At 42.4% G+C, this 12,531-nt stretch overlaps 1 protein-coding gene across 1 annotated transcript in view; it reads right to left on the bottom strand.

Moving 5' to 3' along the window:
* COL21A1 (collagen type XXI alpha 1 chain) overlaps positions 1-11,999 on the bottom strand; it is a 181,204-nt gene extending 169,205 nt beyond the window's left edge. Inside the window, exon 1 of the mRNA XM_080664705.1 lies at positions 11,863-11,999. The gene's annotated coding sequence lies outside the window, so the exon portion shown is untranslated. The remainder of the gene's footprint in view (positions 1-11,862) is intronic.
* Between the last annotated feature and the right edge of the window lie 532 nt (positions 12,000-12,531).

Here is a 12,531-nt window from a genome sequence, read left to right as displayed (position 1 = left end):
TTCCCGAGGGAGTAATACTATTAAGAAATTTGATGGGAAAATTTTCCTTTTCAGCATCATCCATTGAATCGATGGAATTATCACTCAAGTAGGTGTGAAAATCTCCATCGAGTATATCCAAAATTTCTTCATTTAATTTATGAACATGCTCATTTTTAGGACAAAGAATTGACTTAGCTTTTTATAGATACAGAATAAACTTGCTTAATTAGACCTGCTTTCTGATTTAGCTAAACTTCTTCCAGCCCAGTGAAGCACCCCAACTTCTCTTTCAAGTAATTGTCAGCAACTCAGCAGTAAATATCAACACAAAGCAGATTATTATTGTAGATCACCCAGGGAGAACAAAGGGTAAAATATTTAACTGCAGCAGTGTTTGACTATATTCTGCACGGTGAGAAAACCTGAAATCATTTTCAAGGTCCACCATTTCCTCCTTCTCTTCAGTTGGGTCAAGTTTCTAAGCTTTCTAAATCTCTGTTTTCCAGCTAATGTAAAGAAAATAGGATTCTGCCGAGTCTCCTATCTACCTACTCCAGGACTTCTGTGAAGATCAAATGAGACGAGGCACGGGAAAACACTTCACAGACATTTGGTTAAAGTGTAAAATATTTGCACCTGGCTATAAAGCAAGTCATGTTCCTGGGCTGAAGGAACTGCAGGGAGGCTAGTCGCTAAGGAGATGAAGCTGGGCATTGCTACCTGGCACCCACAGTCATGGCTGGGCTGGGCTGTGGGCCGCATTATGCACCACGGTGTCTTGGCAGCGTCGGCTGTGATTTGGTGGGCTGTCGCTCTGGGGTGGTGGCGGGGCCTGTGTCCCACTTGGGGGAAGCCAAGTGCTGCTTTTTTGGGTGCCAGGTCCACGGTGCCGTTTCTCTATAAATGGCCAGTGCACGTCATGGCAGCTCCTGTGTTGAGCATATGCCCCTCGGTGGTCAGTGCGCGTCATAGTCGGATGGACACTTAGCATATTAACATTTCATATATATATATATATATATATATATATATAGACTAGAGGCCTAATGCACAAAATTCGTACAAGGGCCTTAGCCCTGGCCCCCGCCTGCTGCAGCTTTGTCCAGAAGGAAGGACGTCTGAAAGGACATATGGTCTAATTAGCATATTATGCTTTTATTATTATAGACTAGTGGCCCGGTGCATGAAATTTGTGCACATTAAAGGGGAATTAATTAGAGGAAATATTTTAATATTGCTATTTGCCCTTTCTTTATAACAGGCTTATTTTGGCTTCAGAGGTACATTGTGACAATAATTGGTCTTCAGACATATTCTGTTGTCAACGAAGGCCTGGGAAGGGATGGTTGGAATCAAACTCCCTCCTCCCTACTGTCAGGGTCAGGAATGGGGGGGGGGAGGGATTGGGGTAGGGCTGGGGGGGGAGGGGCCTATCAGGGCTTTCCTTCCCAAAGCTGCCAGAAGCTGACCACACCCCCAAGGCTGCCACTGCTTGCCATCTCTGCGGCACCACCCCCACTCCACCACCGGTTGCCTCCTGCAGGCAAAAGACATAGGGTGCCATCACTTGGCTGGCCTGGGCCTCCCTCTGTGGGGAGATAGCTGGCAGGCCCCACCCACCTGCCAGTGTCGCTGGCCAGTGGCCTGGGCCTCTCTCTGTGGAGCGATGGATCACCGGGCCCCCAGATCAATGCCCCACAGAGGGAGGCCCGCCCCACAGAGGGAGGCCCTTCCCACCTGGCCTGGGTTCTGCCATTCATTGCCGCCCACAGGGAGGCCCTCCTCACCTAGCCTGGGCTTCACCATTGATCCCCGCCCACATGGAGGCCCTGCTAACACTGCTGGGGCTCGGGATCAATGGCAGAGCAGAGGCAGGTGTTTCCTTCCCGGCCTGCACTCCACCATTAATCCCCGCCCACAGGGAGGCCCTGCCCACCAGGCCTGCGCTCTGCAATCAATCGCCACCCATAGGGAGGCCCTGCCTGCCCTGCTCACCCTGCCAGGGCCCTGTGATCAATGCTGTGCAGAGGGATGCCCTGTCCACCCAACTGGGGCTCTGCGATGGGCCCTCCCAGCCTTGGCGGCTCGTCTTGTCCTTCGCAGCCACAGCTTTGTCCGGAAGGACGTCCAGAAGGTCGTCCGGAAGGTCTCCCGGTCTAATTAGCATTATTACCCTTTTATTAGTATAGATTCTCACATGGAGGCTAAAGAAAAATTTGTTTAGCCATCAGTAAAATTTTCTGGAAATAAAATTTTCTGTTATTTCATTATTCCTCATGCACAGTAACAACCATCTTCAGTGCACATTCAAAAAGCATGTAAACAGGCATTCTAGGAATGCATTCTTCATTTCTCAGTAGATTGACTTCCCAAAGGATGCTACCCCACAGTGACTTAAACTGTACGGATGCTCTTAGCTGCAATACTTTACATGGTCCATGATGGTCTCAAAGGGTGCTTCTGACCAAGAAAAAGAAAAAAAATGCAAACAGCAAAATGAAAGAAGACTTTACAATCACACCTGCCCACCTCTCCCTTACCATAGGCTTTTCTAAGCTACCAACTTTTCAGTAAGTTGGTGGCAGGCTGGGATGAGAAACCAGGTTCTCCATTTTCTGATTCAGATCGTTCTTAGAAATAATGAGAGCATCTATTTATCTAGTAGTTAGCATATAAATATTAGTACTATTATTTAAATGGGGGTAGAGAAATGACATGTAACTTGGACTGTATTACTCACTACACATTCACATGTTTGCTTTCACTAAATATACAGGAATTCATAATAGGCTCCATGTGCCTCTGCTTGCCATCAAGAACTCTGAATCCCACCGGGTGTTTTCATCCCTGCTCCCTCCTCATTCCAATGGGACCCAAGAAGAGATTCTGCCTGTACCATTCTGGTTAAGACAGTTACCATGTTATCCCTGCTCCCCACAGCTTTTATTTCACTCTCATTTCAAACCTTAATCCAGAGGTGCTAGGTGACTACCGATTTGATCAGGATGAGAAAAGTAAAGGCACTGTAAAATTATGAAAAGGCGGACTGCTGAAAGAGAAGGGCGAGTTTCTACATTCTCAGGACCTAGGATGTTTACCTTCTCAATGGTGCCTCTCTGAGATAACCTCTCCACTTCTTGCTAAGATATACCTTCAAAGCACCTTCAAACCCTTTCTACAGAATGACACATGGCATTATGTCAAGTGAAAATCAAAAGTGGTTTGAGCCCTGGATGGTGTGCTCAGTGGTTAGAGCATTAGCCTGTGCACCTAAGGGCCCAGGGTTTGATTCCCAGTCAAGGGCACTTACCATGGTTTCGGGTTCATTTTCCACCCCTGGTCAGGGTATGTGCGGGAAGCAACCAGTCTAAGTGTCTTTCTCACATCATTCTCTCTCGTTCTCTCATCCACTCTCTCTCTCTCTCTCTCTTCCCTACCTCCTATCTACTCTCTCTGAAAAGCAATGGAAAAAATATCCTCAGGTGAGGATTAACAAACAAAAACGTGGTTTGAAAAGAAACAAAGTGACACATCATGCTATGCTTATAGATTTTTCTAAATTTAAATGAAAACTTTTTGTCATATACGTTTTTTCACTTAAAGATATTTATAAAATGTTATTTTTATATAATAAATTGAAGGGAATTTTCCATTTAAAAGAAATTTCCAATTGGCTATTAATAGACTAACTAAACTGAAGTTAGCAACTTCTCTAAATCCTCTGAGGATAGCTAGGCATTTGGTAGGCACTTAATCACTACCTGATGAATGGCTGAGCCCTTACAAAAAATATTTCTCCCTGTTTTATCTTTAATGCTCTATTTATTCAGGCTACTACTGGAAAACACATACCTACACAAACCCCATGAGGTGGAATCAAACTCTCTCTTCGCAATAAAATAACAAAATTCATGTACAAAAGTTTCAGAATTTTTAAAGGTATATATTTCAATAAGTTGCTTCAATCATTGAGCCTCCTATAGATTTGAAAAGTCACCATAAAAATATAATACATTATTTTCTGAATGTTTGTTTTTATTTACCCCTGTTACACAATTTTTAAAAAATTAAAAAACAATTTCCAAAGAATATTTTTAGTGGAACAAACTTTCTATAAAGTTCAAACTTCATTAGAATGTCTTTTTTTAAAATGTATTTTATTGCTTTTTTACAGAGAGGAAGGGAGAGGGATAGAGAGTTAGAAACATCGATGAGAGAGAAACATTGATTAGCTGCCTCCTGCACACCTCCTACTGGGGATGTGCCCACAACCAAGGTACATGCCCTTGACCAGAATCGAACCTGGGACCTTTCAGTCCACAGGCCAACGCTCTATCCACTGAGCCAAACTGGTTAGGGCTAGAATGTCTTTTTACTTTAAATTTTAAAAATGGCATTTTCTTGGTCCTTAATCTTTTGTTCTTAACACCAGGCACTGTAAAAACAAATAGTTAAGGGGTAACGAAACACTGCAATCATGGCTAAATTGACCTAGATCAAAACAAGACAAGTCAAAACAAAAACTAAACACTGACTCTACCACAAGCCACTGGCAGCATTCCCAGAAGGTCACCAAACTTGGACTTGAGAAAACTGTCAATGTTTCCTGAAATCTTCAACCATATCTTCTGAGTTTTTTCATTAGTGAAAACCAAAATGTCAAAAAAAAAATAAAGGGTGGTGGGGGGACTAAATTAAATCCTTGGAAAAGATAAACTAGTGGAAAAGATTATCCTTTTCACAACAGATACCTACAGATTAATTTCTTGTCATTGTGCACATTTTGTTTTCAGTGGTTTTTCATTAAGGAAATCTTTGGAATAAATAACCCTGAAATCAAACTGGGTTAAATAGGACAAGAAGACCTACAGTATTCCAAAAACACTCTCTCCTGGATTACGTGCCTCTTGTAACATGATCTGATTTTTCAGAAGGCAAGGTAGTTGAATGAAAAAAATGTCGAGTAGAAGACAGGAAACCTGAGCTGCTATCCAGGGCCACCATGAGCCCTTAGTCAAGAATGATGCCTCCAAGCCTGTTTCCTCATTTATATTATATAAAAATCTAATCTCCCTAACTGTTCTAAAAAGTTTATGAGTACATGGGAATCCCAAGGATGTAGTTAATAGGCCTCTCTTTATAAAGGACACAATTACATTATTCCTTTCCACAATAAATTAACCAAACGAATTAAAATTTTTTAATCAGGTTGAGCATCAGCATTCTAAACAACTGTTTTCAAGTGATTCCAAAGTGCAGTCAAGTTTGAGAACCATTGACTTAAAGCAGTGACTCAAAGTGTGGTCTCTGGCCAATGGCATCCATATCTGGGAATTTTTACAGATGTTCAAAATGTTGTATTATTTTCTGAGAAACTTGAAGTACTTCATCTATTCTGAAAACAAATTCCCCCACTAGCTAAAACAGAAGAAAAAAACAAAATAAAACATCAAATGAAGATCATGTAAGTGGCTACTTCTTTTTTAGGGCCCACTTTTCCATGGTAAAAACAGAAAAGAGAGCTTCAGCTTAAATCATCTATATATACGAAAGCCTAAGCAACTGTTCGACCGTTTGACCGGTAGCTATGATGCACACTGACCACCAGGGGGAAGATGCTCAACACACAGGCATGGAAACATGGAACAGACTGATGAATCTCAGAGGGAAGGGGGAGGGAGAAAGTGGGGAGAGATTAACCAAAGATCTTATATGCATACTAGAGGCCTAGTGCATGGATTTGTGTGCTGGTGGAGTCCCTCAGCCTGGCCTGTGAGGATCAGGCTGAAATCGGCAGTCCAACATCCCCTGAGGGTCCTGGATCTGTATTGTGAGAGGGTGCACGAATCCATGCACTAGGCCTCTAGTTCATTAATATCCACAGTAAAAGAATTGCAAATTCTGCCCTAGCCTGTTTGGCTCAATGGATAGAGTGTCGGCCTGCAGACTGAAGGATCCAGGGTTCAATTCCCATCAAGAGCACATGCCCAGGTTATGGGCTCCATCCCCATTAGGGGGCATGCAGGAGGCAGCCAATCAATGATTCTCTCTCATCCTTGATGTTTCTCTCTCTCCCTCTCCATTCCTCTCTGAAATCAATAAAAAATATATATTAAAAAAAGAATTGCAAATTCTTATTAAGTATTTACTATGAGCCAGACACTGTTAAAAAAATATTCATATATGTCAACTCACTCCTTTCAACAATCCTTCTGAGGTAGGTACTATGACCCCATTTTTACTAATTAGAAATCAGAAGCAAAAAAAAAAGGTTATGTAACTTGTCCAAGTTCAAACGACTACTAAGTCCCAGAGTCAGGGGCAAGGCTAGGCAGTCTGGCTGAAGAGTGTATATCTTTTTTGTTGTTAGTCCTCACCCAAGGATATTTTCCATTGATTTTTAGAGTGAAAGGGATGGGGAGAGACAAAGAGAGAGAAACATCGATGTGAGAGAGAAATGGTGATTGGTTGGCTCCTGCGCAGGCCCCGGCCAGGGCCAGGGAACAAGCCTGCAACTGATGTATGTGCCCTTGACTGGAATCTAAGCCATGACCCTTTAGTCTGACAGCCAACACTCTATTCACTGAACCAAACCAGTTAGGGTGCAGGAGCGGGCTAGAAGAGGTCAATGGGGGAAACGGGGAACATATGTAATACTTTCAACAATAAAGATTTTTTTTAAAGGATTAGGGCAGCCTTGGGCAAACTACGGCCCGCGGGCCGCATCCGGCCCGTTCGGCTCTTCTATCTGGCCTGTGGGAGCCGAAAGAGCGGAGGGTTCTCTTGCTCTCCCCTCCGCTCCTTCACCAGCAGCAGTGTTAACATGGCAATGTCGGGAAACACGGCCGCAGCTCCTTCTTCTGAGTGGGCGGATTTATATCTGCCCATTCAGTAGAAGGAACAACCTCTCAATCTTCCAGAGGCTCCATGTAATGCCCACGGACGCATCCTTCTGGGAATGCGTAGACACGTTATCGTGGTGATGTAGGGAGACACGCCCCTGGAGAGCACAGTATCAGAGCATTAGCTAAAAAGAAGACCAACAACACTGTTCCCACTGAAGTTGATCTTTTAAAGACCAAAAACCTTTCAACCCAGTCTACACTGCCATCTACATCTACGTCCCGGGCATAATTTGGAAGTTGCACTAAAGAAAATGTTTAATTTACTGTTTACACATTTTGTTCTTTTCTATTTGTTTTAGTTTTAAATTATTTTATTATATTTAAGTTTAATTTGAAAGGCTTTTGTACCTTTCCTTTGTTAGGCAATTTTATTTTGCCTTTGCCATCTTCAATATAAGGTATGTTATTGTGCTATGATTCCTCCATTTTTTGAAGTTTCAAATTATAATAATTAGTGTTTACATTCTTCTTGTTAAAATGTTTGAAATGAATAAAACTATTGAAATAATAATAAAAAAAAAGACCGTACCCTTTTATGTAATGATGTTTACTTTGAATTTATATTAGTTCACACAAACACTCCATCCATGCTTTTGTTCCGGCCCTCCGGTCCAGTTTAAGAACCCATTGTGGCCCTCGAGTCAAAAAGTTTGCCCACCACTGGACTAGGGCAAAGAATGTGTCTTTAATCATGAGGTGGAGAAAGATGAGAAGCTCAGCATCCATGGCTAATTCTCTTTGAGTGAGATTAAACCACCCGCCAGAAATAAGCATCTCAACCTTGTTTTCACAAGAATGATAATGAATCAAGCTAAAGAATTATTATTGCGTGAACAGTGTAATCTAAAGATAATAAATAACAAAATTAAAACATGTGCCCATTTTCTGTGATGTGTTTACTCACAAGACTTTCAAGATTGGATTTAATAGTAAAACAATCCACTTTAAAACAAATAGGTCTTCAAAATGAACCCAAATGAATGCCAGGTAACTCTTATCAAAACCTTTCTAAGTGAGCCAGGTTATGTAAATCAAATCAATTACACAGAGTTGTTTATGATCATCTCTGCTCCAGGACTTATGGAGAATTATAAAACTACTGCGGGGCACTGCAATATTGATTGTTCCTAATTGGCCACATCCTGTCACTGAATTGTAACATCACATACTCTCTTAGCTCTTCAGTTAAATTACTGAACACTAATTTGAGTACTGAGAGTCTGAATTTGCTTCCACAAGCCTTCATTTTTCCCATCAAGAGATGTGCCTCTGATCTTCCCTTTTCATCCCCACAGCTATTCATTTCATACACAGTGAGCCAAACAAAAAACCCTACTTACATTAAAATGTAATTACATTTAATTTAATAACATTAAATTCTAATTCTATTCAATTTAATAACATTAAATTGTAATTCAACAGTATCCTAATAAAGACCTGATTTCCTGAACGGAGGAGTCACTAAAATGTTTATATGCTGGAACTTGGATTATGTTTAGGCTTTTAGAAGTCATGCAAGTTTGGTAATAGGCAGCGTATAACCTTTTGCATTTGAAATGCAAATCAAAACTACAATGAGATACCACCTCATACCTGTCAAAATGGCTATTATCAACAAGACAAGTAATAACACGTATTGGAGAGGTTGTGGATAAACAGAAAACTTCATTCACTGATGGTGGGAATGTAAACTTGTATAGCCACTACGGAAAAACAGTATGGCAGTTCCTCAAAAAATTAAGAATAAGTTACCATATGAGCCGGCAACCCTTCTTCTGGGTGTCTACCTGAAAAATATGAAAGCCTTTATTCACAAAAAGATTTATGCACCCCTGTGATCATTGCAGCATTATTTATGGTGGCCAAGTCATAGAAACAACAGAAGTATCCTTTAATTGGTGATTAGATAAAGATGTGGTATATACACATACAATTGAATACTACTCAGCCATAAGAAAAGATGAAATACTGCCATTTAGGACAACATGGATGAATCTTCAGAATATCATACTAAGTGAAATAAGTCAGATGGAAAAAGTCAAGAACCATATGATTTCACTCATATGTAAGATATAAAACTGAAAAAAAAACAAACAAATGAACAAACAAGATGAACAAAAATTCATGGATTCTGACAACAATATAGTGGTTACCATTAGAAAAGGAGAGGGGGAAGATAGTAAAGGGTAAAGGTGGTCAAATATATGACAGAAGGAGATTTGACTTTGGGTGGTAAACACACAATGCAATATAAAGATGATGTATTATAGAATTGTACACTTGAAACCTATATAATTTTATTAACCTGTATCATCCCAATAAATTAAAAAAGGTGCAAGATGAGTCATAAGAAGGTACTCAAGTTAGAAATCTAGTAGTCATTTTATCACTGAAGTTAAAGGATAACCAATACTACTTTCATTTGGCATCCTTTTTGGAATTAATATAATAATTTTTTTCCAGTAGAACCATTTGATCCTCAGAGAATCATCTGGATCAGGTCCAATCAAATAATGTGGAAGAAAGTGCTTTTAGTATATACGATCTGATGCATTTTGAAATTACTGCAATTAAGAAGAAAAATGACCTTTAAATGACCTCAACTACCCTTTTGCCAATTTAGGCCTGTCCTTGCTGTGTGTCCTCATTTTGCTTTGTCTTATATTGTCTTGAACAAATGTTGATGTAACTGGTAAAGGTGTCATTTTATTCTCTCAAGAACCTAAGAAACATCAGACAGTACTTCCCAACTGGTTCTCTTGGAGGCCACGGTGTGCCACTTATGATGCCCTCTTCCTATATAAATTTTCTTTTATAAGGAATGATACCCTGGATAGGATGAGTTTAAGACTATTTAAAGGTGCATGTAAATAGATTATAAACTCCACCACATGCTGAAATCCTTCACCATAGACAGGAAGTGTAGATAAAAACAAGGCTGTTCATTTGAAACTAGGCTACTTTAATTTTTTTTCTAGAAAGTTCTATAAAAAACACGCAATAAAATTCTGAAGATAAATTGAGGATGTCCATGTGTTCGCATTCAGGTAAAAAGCAAAAACTTTAAATTCTAAGGGTGATGTTGGCATGTAAATAAATACAAAACCTGACCGTGTTATCAATATCTGTACGTTTTATATCAACGTGTTTGAATTAGGTTTTTGTTTTCCTTCCAGTTTGTGTGTGGTATGTGCATATTTTAAGGTAACGAATATTTAATTTATTCCGTGAGACACTTTAGAAGAATTATTTCATTTAACTCAGGCAACAATTCTGAAGTATGCATTATTCTACTACAGTCCCCATTTTGATGGGGAAAGTGAGGCTTGGAGAATTTATGCCACCATCCAAGAGCATGGAGCAGCAGACCAGCAGGTGTTGAACCTGTGGCTTGAGCCTCAGACCAAGGCCCCTGTTCCTAACCACTATCTCCATTTCCCCCAGTTTTCTCAACACAAGCTTAGTGCCTGTCCCTTAACACATTCATATACCTCAATCATAACTTGGCACAGTCAGCAGCTTGGAAAGTAAACATTCTCTGTACAGAAAGTCTTGGTACAGTTAGCACTGTGTTCACCCCAGCACAAGTGCTGGGACTGGAGTCATGCCTATTATAGCTTTTTTAGCCAATGTTAGATTTTCTAATCCACTTAAGCTTATTTGCAAAGCCATTTTTATTTCTGTACTAATGACTTAGAAAAAGCTGGATTTTTTTTTTAGCCAAAATTTTTAAATCTCAGGTCTCTATTAAAAGGGGGGGGGGGGGGGCGGGCGCCACTTCAGACATTCCAGAGACCTGTAATGCTGAATTCCCTCTCACTCTGGAGAATTGGCACGAATCCCTGAAACCTCCAATTGCTTTTTAAAACGAGACTGCATCTGAGTCCTGTAATGTGTGCTGATGACATGACTGATCTGGGATCATGTCATCGGGGGGCCAAAGATTCGTGTGATTACAGCTAGAAGACTCTCATGTATATTTCTTCTTTGGCTTCATTTCAACTCTAGGGGGGAAAAAAAGAAAATTCCTAATCTCTCCTAAAGCAAATATGCTAATTCTACTATGTAAAAATTGCTCGAGATGATGGCAAGCATCTGTCCTTTATGGGATCCTCCGAAGTCCACAGTATAACTTAGATTTTCCAAAAATGGTCGGTTTCCTCCCCATCCCACTGGGGAGGGGGCTTTGCAGGTGTTTGCCCTTACCCTCTCAGATCAAACCCAAGCTCTCAAAGTCCGCAAACTCTAGCATCACCTGAGGGCTCACTAAAACAGAGAGCTGGGCCCTGCTCCGAGTGTCCGCCCTAGATTTTGCATTTCTAAGAGTTCTCAGGTGATGCTGAAGCTGCGGGCCAGAGACCACACTTTGAGAAAGACTGCTCCAACTCACTGGTTCCCAATCTACTTCACATGGGAATCACCTGATAACAGTTTTCTAAATGTGGATGCCCAAAGTCCCGCTCCCAGATGTTCTGATTTCATTGGACTGCGATGCTGCTCAAGCACGGAATTTTATTAAGCTCCCCCAGTGAGTCTACTGTGCAGCAAGCGTGAAGAACTGCCGGTCCACCCCACGCAGCCCCCAGCCCTGCAAGCCCCGCTTCCCGTTCCCTGGGCGCACCACGTGTGGACGCAACAGCCCCTTCCAAGGAGATAAAGGCAGAGAGAGATGAGTTTAGGGAAGTAAATCCCCGCAGGTTATTTATTCTCAGAGGCCAAACACTGAGGCAGAAATCAATGCCCAGGGAACCTCTATATTCATTAACACCCAAGTCACTTTGCAAGACAAACTCTGACATCCCATCCTCCAAGCTGGGCGCGGAGTCTACCTCCCGGTTCACCGAGCATGTCAGCGCCCGGAGAAAACTGCACCCTCAGAACACCCAACATGCCAAATGCAGCCCCCAGAGGCCAGCTCTGAAGCCCCCGAATGGTCACTCTGGCCAGTTGAGAGGAGAAAGCGGTACCACCTTACCTGGCGCGGCGTCCAGGGTCGGGGTTGCGGTCGCAGGCAGCTGCGTTCTGCACCAGGGGTACCGGGTGTCCCGGGCGGTGACAAGCCCCAGCACGGAGAAAAGCTGGGCTGCAGCGGGTTTGCCGCCCGGAGCCCGGAGCCCGTGTCCCGGCAGCGCCAGTGCAGAGCGCCGCGGCTCGGGAACTCGCTCTCAGCCCCCTGGAGGCGGAGCCCTGGAGATAAGGTTCGCGCTCCCCACCCGCCCCCTTTCCGGGGCGAAGGCCAGAGGGTGGGTTTTGGATCTGGATCTCCAAGTGGGAACTGTTAGTGGAAGCCTGATAGAAACAGACTAGGACCAGAAAATGTACTCCTGGGAGGAAGCAGGACGAGGGAACGATAAGGCAACTGAGAAGTTGAAAGGACACGCACTAAGCAAGGCGGCGGCGCTGGGAGCCCTTCCTCCCTGGGCCTGTGAGAAGGGCCCCTGGGGCGCCTGGGTGAGCCACCCTAATCAGCCCAACAGCAAACTGACTGATGTACCTGCCTTTAACCTAAGGTAGTACCTGCCTTTAACCTAAGGTAGTAGCTGCCGGAAAACCTGAGAGGAGTTCACTTTCAGACAGATAGGCAGTTACCTCCGCGGATTTAGGAGATGCAGGGAAGTCCTGGAATAGCGGCACTGCCTTATGA

The sequence above is a fragment of the Plecotus auritus genome (assembly GCF_963455305.1).
Source record: "Plecotus auritus genome assembly, chromosome: 4".
Lineage (NCBI taxonomy): Eukaryota > Metazoa > Chordata > Mammalia > Chiroptera > Vespertilionidae > Plecotus > Plecotus auritus.
This window is presented reverse-complemented; position numbering and strand designations above follow the sequence as displayed.